General features: G+C 36.2%; 1 non-coding gene across 1 annotated transcript; it reads left to right on the forward strand.

Moving 5' to 3' along the window:
• Positions 1 to 4025: 4025 nt before the first annotated feature.
• Positions 4026 to 4098, forward strand: Trnak-cuu (transfer RNA lysine (anticodon CUU)). Its single transcript has one exon. It is a non-coding gene; the product is annotated as a tRNA-Lys (tRNA).
• The last annotated feature ends 3912 nt before the right edge of the window (positions 4099 to 8010 follow it).

Genomic DNA, 8010 nt, shown 5'->3' on the forward strand with positions numbered 1-8010 from the left:
TTTGGGTCATTGGGTCCTTTAAGAAAGTGCTCTATTTCTTTTCCCAGGAAAAATTTATATTTTATATTATCTCTTTCGTCTGTCTTGAAACAAACAAGGAAAGATGTTCCTGTACTAAGAGCTAAGAAAGCAGGAGGGGAGAGTTATCCCTTTGTCCTTGACCTCCTAATTCTGACCCAGATAATGATGGTATTTATTTCACTTTTTGTTTTTTTGTTTTTGTACTTTGTACCAGGGATTGTACCAGTCGCTTAACCACTGAGTCATATCCCCAGGCCTTTTATTTTGTGACAGGGGCTTGCTAAATTGCTGAGGCTGGCTTTGAACTTGCGATCCTCCTGTCTCAGCCTCCGGAGCCGTTATATCACCGGGCTATATCACCCTCTTATGCCTTCGGAAGGAAATTGCATTTTAAGGGTATCATATGATAACTTGAAATTTTACAGAAGTATTCGAGCCCTTCCTATGAGTATAACGTTTTTGAGTAAAGAAAAAGCCTGATTCAGGAAATTTATTGAGCATTAATAAGTTAAAAGTACTTGTCTGAACATTGCTAATAAAATGGTGAACGAGATATATTCCCATCCCTAGCGGAATTCTCAATGGGAAGAAACAGGCAACAAAAATAAATAAGCAAAATAGTTCTATAAGTGGTAGAAGATAAAAATAGTGAGTTAATAGGTGATGGACGTGCAAATTTTAGGGCTGGTGCTCAGGAAATGACTTTCTGAATGGGTAATTCCAGTCTTCTTTAATCTGGAAACCTGGGAAAAGGAAAGGCTTAGGGAATAGGCACTGGACAAAATTTGGCTTTTCCTAGGAACTGTCATGTCAGTATGGTTTATCAGAGATTTCAGTGCGGTGAGGGACAAGCGAAATCAAAGATGTAGACATTAGACCAGATCTTGTGAATGAATCTTAATATAATGTAAGTAAAAGGCCGGAAGCAATTGTTTTAGTTCTAAATACTAAATTAAAATGCAGTGTGTTTTCCCCTTTAAGACAAAACATAATTTTACATAACCATAGTAAAATTATGAAAATCAGAAAATAGCCGAGCATGGTAGTTTACATCAGTAATCCCAGTGACTTCAGAAGGCTGAGACAGGAGAATCCCAAATTCAAGGTCAGCCTTACCAAGGCCCTAGGCAAAGTATAGAGATCCTGTCTCAAAAATAAATAGGTAAAAAGGATTGGGAATGTATAGCTCAGTGGCAAAGCACCCTGGGTTAAATTCTCAGTACAAAAAGAAAGAAAATTAACAAATATTTCTACCTAATCTAACAATTTTATTCAATTTTTGGCACTTCCTGGTTATGCCCTTCACAGCGCAAGATAAATCTCAGAATGCATTCAGTTGTTATATTTCCAGTCTTCTTTAATCTGGAAAATAGTTACCTAGTATGTCTTGAGTTTCCATGGCATTAACATCTTTGACAAAACTCAAACCATTTATTTTGTAGAATATTCCTTAATATATTCATTCATGCCAAAGTGTTATCTTAGTAGAAAAATGATATCAATTTGTTCTGTTAATGGTAATTTTTTTAAAGTTGTAGTTGGACACAATACCTTCAATACCTCTATTTTATTTATTTTTATGTGGTACTGAGGGTCTTGCATGTGCTAGGCAAAGCTCTACCCCTGAGCCACAACCCCAGCCCCTGTTAATGGTAATTTTAACTTTGATAATTTGCTTAACATTTCTTCAATATAAGTTTCTTTTTTCCCCTTTGTAATTAATTAATAAATAACTGGTGGGGAAATAATTTCAGACTATGTAAACATCCTGTTATCCTCAAACTTTTGTCCACTAGTTATAGTATCTGATTATTCTCATTTGAATAAAATTATTATTATGGTGGCAGCCAACTGGCAGTTTTTAATTCCATCATTTCATTCCCATTAATTATTGGTTTTCTACATCAGGAAAAAAAATTCCAGCTGTAAAATTTCATTATTTGATTTAAATTATTCAATGATCTTTCTCAATCAGTTGGACTAGAGGTAGCAGTAGAAGTGAAAATTTGTCGGGCATGCTGAAGAATTGGATGTAGAAAGTTAGGAAAAAAAGAATTTCAGTTGCTCTTTCCTACTAATGAAGCTATAATTAATGGTTAAGTTTTCTTTTTCTTGAACAAATAAAACATTTAAATTTTCTTCAAAGACAAATCACTTAACTTACCTCACATTAAAACATGCTAATTGTAATTCTTTCATAAGAGCTCCTGATTTCAACCAAGATGGGTAAGAAAGTGCTGAAGAAAGCTAAAGTCTGTAGTCATAGGAGGGTTCACGTGGAAGGTAAACTTGAGTACTCCAAACTTGTTTAGGTACTCAAGTTAAATTTTTAAACAAATTCACTACTTGTGTGCAATACAGTGTGTTTGAGTGCGTAGGTCACTCTATTCATTGATAATTTGGGAGCTATTTCTGAACTCATTGTCAGATGAACTGCCTACTTTGATGTTGGATTGTTGATTTATCTTATGTCTTGGAAAAATGCACTAAATTGTCTCAAGTTCTTCCTTATTTGTCTGATTCATTGCAAGACTTAAATGGGTATGGATTTGTTTTGACCAATTTTACTCCAAAATACATTTGGAAGTAGTACATAAGAAATTGATATGTAACTTACACATCTTTCTTATAAGATGATCAGCTTTTTGAAGTTAATATCTCTTTTAAAATAGTCTGTTAGAATACTTAATGATGCTTTGCATGTGATAGATAACTTAATAAATCATAATATAACAAATTTAAACATTATCAAATAACACTTAATAATTATTTGATACTACGTCTATTGTCATATTTAATTATTTAAATAATGGTTAGAAATAATAATTTTAATATGTAAAAAATTTTTCATTTCCCAGTTTCATTCTTCCAAGTTATGAAACAATCACAAATAAACCAGTTTGCGTTTGCGAAAAAAATTATAATCATATATGTATTTAAAATTTTTTTTTAGTTATAGATGGACACAATACCTTTATTTTATTTTATTTATTTTTATATGGTGCTGAGGATCTAACCCAGTGCCTCACAAATGCTAGGCAAATACTGTACCCCTGAGCTACACCTCTAGCCTGTAATTATATTATTTTAAGCTTAAAAATTTTAAATATCCTACTTAAGTCCCAGTTTTACTTTGAAGAATCTAAATATTTTATGACATGCCATATTTTTAAATTGAGTATCAGGAAATTCCACGCTCAAAGTATTTAATTTATAAATATAAATATCCTAAGAATTCTTTGTAATTCCCAGGGCTACAATTAGGCTTTAACTTGCAATTTTGAGCAGGAAGATTCACAGAATCCTTTATTTAGAAAGTTTTGCCCGACTTTCAGAATTTTAACATTTTCATAGGAGATTATTCCATTGTTTCAGTTTGTCATAATTTGATCAAAATCAGATTTTTCTCTTAGAAATAATATTTGTTACCTTTAGATTCAGAGACTTCCCTCCTAGTTTCTGTCATTTCAGCAGGATGATAGCCTCTGAACCACCTAAATCTCTATTATTAGAGTCATTCAATTTTTTAAAATTGAATCAGTATCCCCTTTCCACAACTTCACTTTCCTTAATCAGACCAGACCAAAGAAAATAGCTAAACTCCCCTGTTCTTCAGTGAAACTTAATTTCTCAGAGGTTGAAATTTGTTTTTTAATGCAGAGCCCAAATATGAGGAATTGAATATATCATTTGATAGACGTTGGATAGCTTTGACACGTGTTTATGTAAAGAAGATAACATATTGGGCAGTAAATATTTTAAAACACTTCAGAAGAAAAGTTCAATGAGTTTATAAAGTCTTGGGTAAGTTTTCAGTGATTTTAGGATTACATATAAAATAACAATTTTTAAATTTGAGTTTTAACGTTTTAAAACGTCCTTGAAAAGAATTCTGAAAGGCCAACTTCATAGTATATTAGGAATAATTTTTTAAGACTGGGGAAGGAAACCAAATACGGGTAAGCAGTCACCAAAAGACAGAAAATTAAGGCTGGCTTGCAGCCGCCCGGCTAGCTCAGTCGGTAGAGCATGGGACTCTTAATCCCAGGGTCGTGGGTTCGAGCCCCACGTTGGGCGCAGGTGAGCTTTCTTTTTTTTATCTTGATAGGGGAAGCTCAATTTTCTCGGAGCTAGTTCTTGACAGTTTCATCACAACACTTTAAGGATGATTTTTAAGACAAGAAATCCAAACCCTTTCAATATTAGGAAGATCTCTGGGAAAGTTCATTTCCTAAAGGAAAGGAGTCTGAAACTGCGCTTGCGCACTTGATGGCACACGCTGGTTCCCCACCCCTCCTCATTAACACACAAAAGAAACTTAAAAGGCCACTTTTTTAGACCAGTCTCCAGGCATATTCTGTTACCATTCATGATTTCGTAGTTGCAGGTCGGTGGCATTTTTTGCTTATGTCTTAACAAAACCACGAACCCTAATGTTAGTTGGTTTTTCTACTCCACCCATGTAAAAGCAGCTGGAGACGCTTGAGGACTCTGAGCAAAAGGGACCCTCACTCGCTGGGATCACCAGAGCTAGGCACATTCCAAGATCTCACGCACTCGAGTACGCAGGCGAGCGACCCATCCGTGCTGTCCTGTATTAAAGGAACTAAATTTTCTCTCCTCTTGATTGTTTCTTTCAATATACAAACCTGCTGTTATTTCTGTATCTTAAAACAAAAATTTCCATCCTGTTTCCCTGCAGGCTACCCTTTTATTTCTGTTCCTCTGACAGTGTACAGGACTTTAAAAAACAGAAAAACTGAAACAACCACCACCCTAGTGAACAAATCGGATATTAACTAACACAGTGAGGGAGAACAGTAAAGTAAGAAGGTGGTTGTTTAAAAAGAACCTAGGATTGAATTTGGACTTTGGATGGGTAATATTGTGACCGGTATGAGGAAGTGGGGGGCTTGATCCACATTGGATACTCAGAAAGCCAGGGCAATTCTATGATCCTGATGAATCTTACATGTATACCGAGGTCAGATTAAGGGAAGGATATAGCTGAAATCGGTAAACAGGCACTCATTTAGCAAGAGAGAATAGGACAGTGGCCAACTTGTATGAAGTGGATGTTCTGTGAGAAAGGGGAGGAAAACAATTTAGCAGAAAGCATCATTATCAGCCCTGTAAGGGCACTGAAGTTTAGCTCTATCAGATTAGTTTCCAAATATTGGGAACTACTTCTTGCCTTTCTCAACCCATTCCAGTCAGGCTTTCCTGCCTCTCCTTTCTCCACTAATCTGTTGAACTGTTCATATCCTCCTTACTAAATCCAATTGTTCATGTCCAGGTTTAATCTATTAGCCTATCAGAAATTTATTACAAATCTGATCATCCATGTTGGATATACTTTTCCCCTTGGCTTCCACAACACTAGTACTATCTTGGTTTCTCCCCTTATAGTTGCTCCTTTCCTTTCCACCTCATCACTTTGGAGTGCTCAAAGGATAAGTGCTTGGTCATTGTCTCTTCTCTATCCACACTCACTCACTTGGTGATCTCATGTTTTTAAATACCAGTTATTTTCTTAGGATTTCTAACTTTTTATAAAAGCCCAGAGCTCTCGGAAATGTCAAAGTTGAGTATCCATTCAGATATCTAGTATATGTGTATGTGTGTGTGTGTGTATATTTCAAATTTCATGTGTACAAAACTTAACTCTTCATCTTTGTCCAAAATCTTCTCTGGCAGTTTTCCTTTTATTATTATTTACTTAATGTAATGTTAACATCATTCTTTTAGTTATGCAGACCAAAAATCTTGGAATCATCATTGATTCCTTTTTCTCTTCAACCCCATTATGAAGGTACCCTTTAATGAAGCCCTCCTGTACTCCCCTTCCACACTGAGGCCTTGGCCATGTGTGTAGTTTTAGCCAGTTGGAATAAGTATGATGCAAATAGTGAATTGATGAGGGCTTACATGGTAGGGCTTGTTACAAGATGCCAAGTATGAAGTCCAAGTACTCTTGAGCTACATGCTCTAAGGAAGCCAAAGCTGTCCATCTGGGCAGAGGCCATATGGGGAAAGTTAGTTAAAAACAAGTCTATCATGTCATTATTCCACTCAAAACTCTCCAAGGGGCCCCTGCTTCACTCAGAAAGATGTCCTTATGAGATACGCCTACCTCTCCATTCTGTGACCTGATCTCTTATTGTTTCTTCTTCTTGTTCACTCTGCACCGTGCTGTATACTGGAATAAATATGATGCAAACAGTGAATTGATGAGGGTTTACATGGTGGGGCTTGTTACAAGATGCCAAGTATGAAGTCCAAGTACTTTTGAGCTACATGCTCTGAGGAAGCCAAAGTTGTCCATCTGGGCAGAGGCCATATGGGGAGAAAGAGACTATGTAAAGAGCACTGAGATCCCCAGACTTGTAAGCAAAGCTATTTTCCATTTTTAGCACCCCAGTGAAATACTACCAAGTGAATATTTCCAGCTGACACCACATAGAACAGCAATGGAGCCTTGTCAGAACCATTAGCTGATAAAATTATTTTTTGTTTGTTTTAAGCCATCAGGTCTTCAAATAGTTTGTTACATAGCAATAGATAATCAAAATCAAATCTATTGGGAAATCCTCCGGTTCTCCCTTCAAGATGCATCCAGTGCTGGGTGTGGTGGTGCACACCTACAATCCAAGCAGCTCAGGAAGCTGACATAGGATGACTTCAAAGCCAGCCTCAGCAAGAATAAGGTGCTTAGCAACTTAGACCCTGTCCCTAAATAAAATACAAATAGGGCTGGGTTTGTGGCTCAATGATCAAGTGCCCCTGAGTCCAATCCCCGGTACCAAAATAAATTTTTTAAAAAATTATATATATATGATTTTTTTTCCTCCAGAATCAAACTTCTCATTTTCCCTCTAGCACCCTGATTGAGACCAGGTCAGATTTACCTGACCTGGAGTACTGCAATGGCTTAATTGATCTTCATGCCTCAGTCTCCCTAAACTGTATTCTTAACACAATACTAGAATAAGTTAGTTAAAAACAAGTCTATCATGTCATTATTCCACTCAAAACTCTCCAAGGGGCCCCTGCTTCACTCAGAAAGATGTCCTTATGAGATACGCCTACCTCTCCATTCTGTGACCTGATCTCCTATTATGTTTCTTCTCCTTGTTCACTCTGCAGCGTGCTGGGCTCTTCAGCAACATTAGATCACTTGCTCTAAGACATGTACAGTTCATATAACCTGGAATAACCTCCCAACTACTGAAATCCTACTCATCCTTCAGAAACTAGGTCAAAAGCCTCCTCCATGAAGTTTCCCACTACTGGTCAGAATTAAATATAGTAAAAACAAGCAATTGATACCTTTCGTGGCATCCACCATACTGTTCTATATAATCATTTGTGTACACAACCATTTCTACTAGTCTGCAAATACATAAGGGCAAAGATCTACATCTTACTGTTGTAGCACTTACAGTATCTAACACTATATTACAATAGGTACACAGCATTCAGTAGATATCAAATAAACCTTGGTCTTGGGCTACTAAAGTGGCACATAGTGACAAAGTAATGCTAGTTTTTTGTCTTTTTTTTTTTTAATCATGGTACTGGAGGTTGAACCCAGAGGTTCTCCAGACCTGTTTTTTTTTTAGGGTCTAAGTTGCTGAGGCTGGCTTTGAACTCATGATCTTTCTGCTTCACTGGGATTATAGATGTGTGCAACCATGCTGGGCTCTGCCAGAAGTATTTTAAAACGTAAACACATAACAAATAAAAATAAAAGCTAAACAATGGATGAGTATATTTTTCAAAGAACCCCTGACCCTGAGAATATATAAAGCACAAAAGCAGGGATTAATAATATTGTGAAAACATGTTTATAGAGCAGATGGAATGTTACATAAAAATGAAATAGCTTTGAAATGTAGAACTGTTCATAAAAGAAACTGTAAAGTTAAAAAGTGAATATTTCCATACTTTGTCAAATGCTTGACCCTGCTACCAAACATTCTCAGTCCA

This window comes from Marmota flaviventris, chromosome 2 (genome assembly GCF_047511675.1).
Source record: "Marmota flaviventris isolate mMarFla1 chromosome 2, mMarFla1.hap1, whole genome shotgun sequence".
In the NCBI taxonomy this organism is placed as follows: Eukaryota; Metazoa; Chordata; class Mammalia; order Rodentia; family Sciuridae; genus Marmota; species Marmota flaviventris.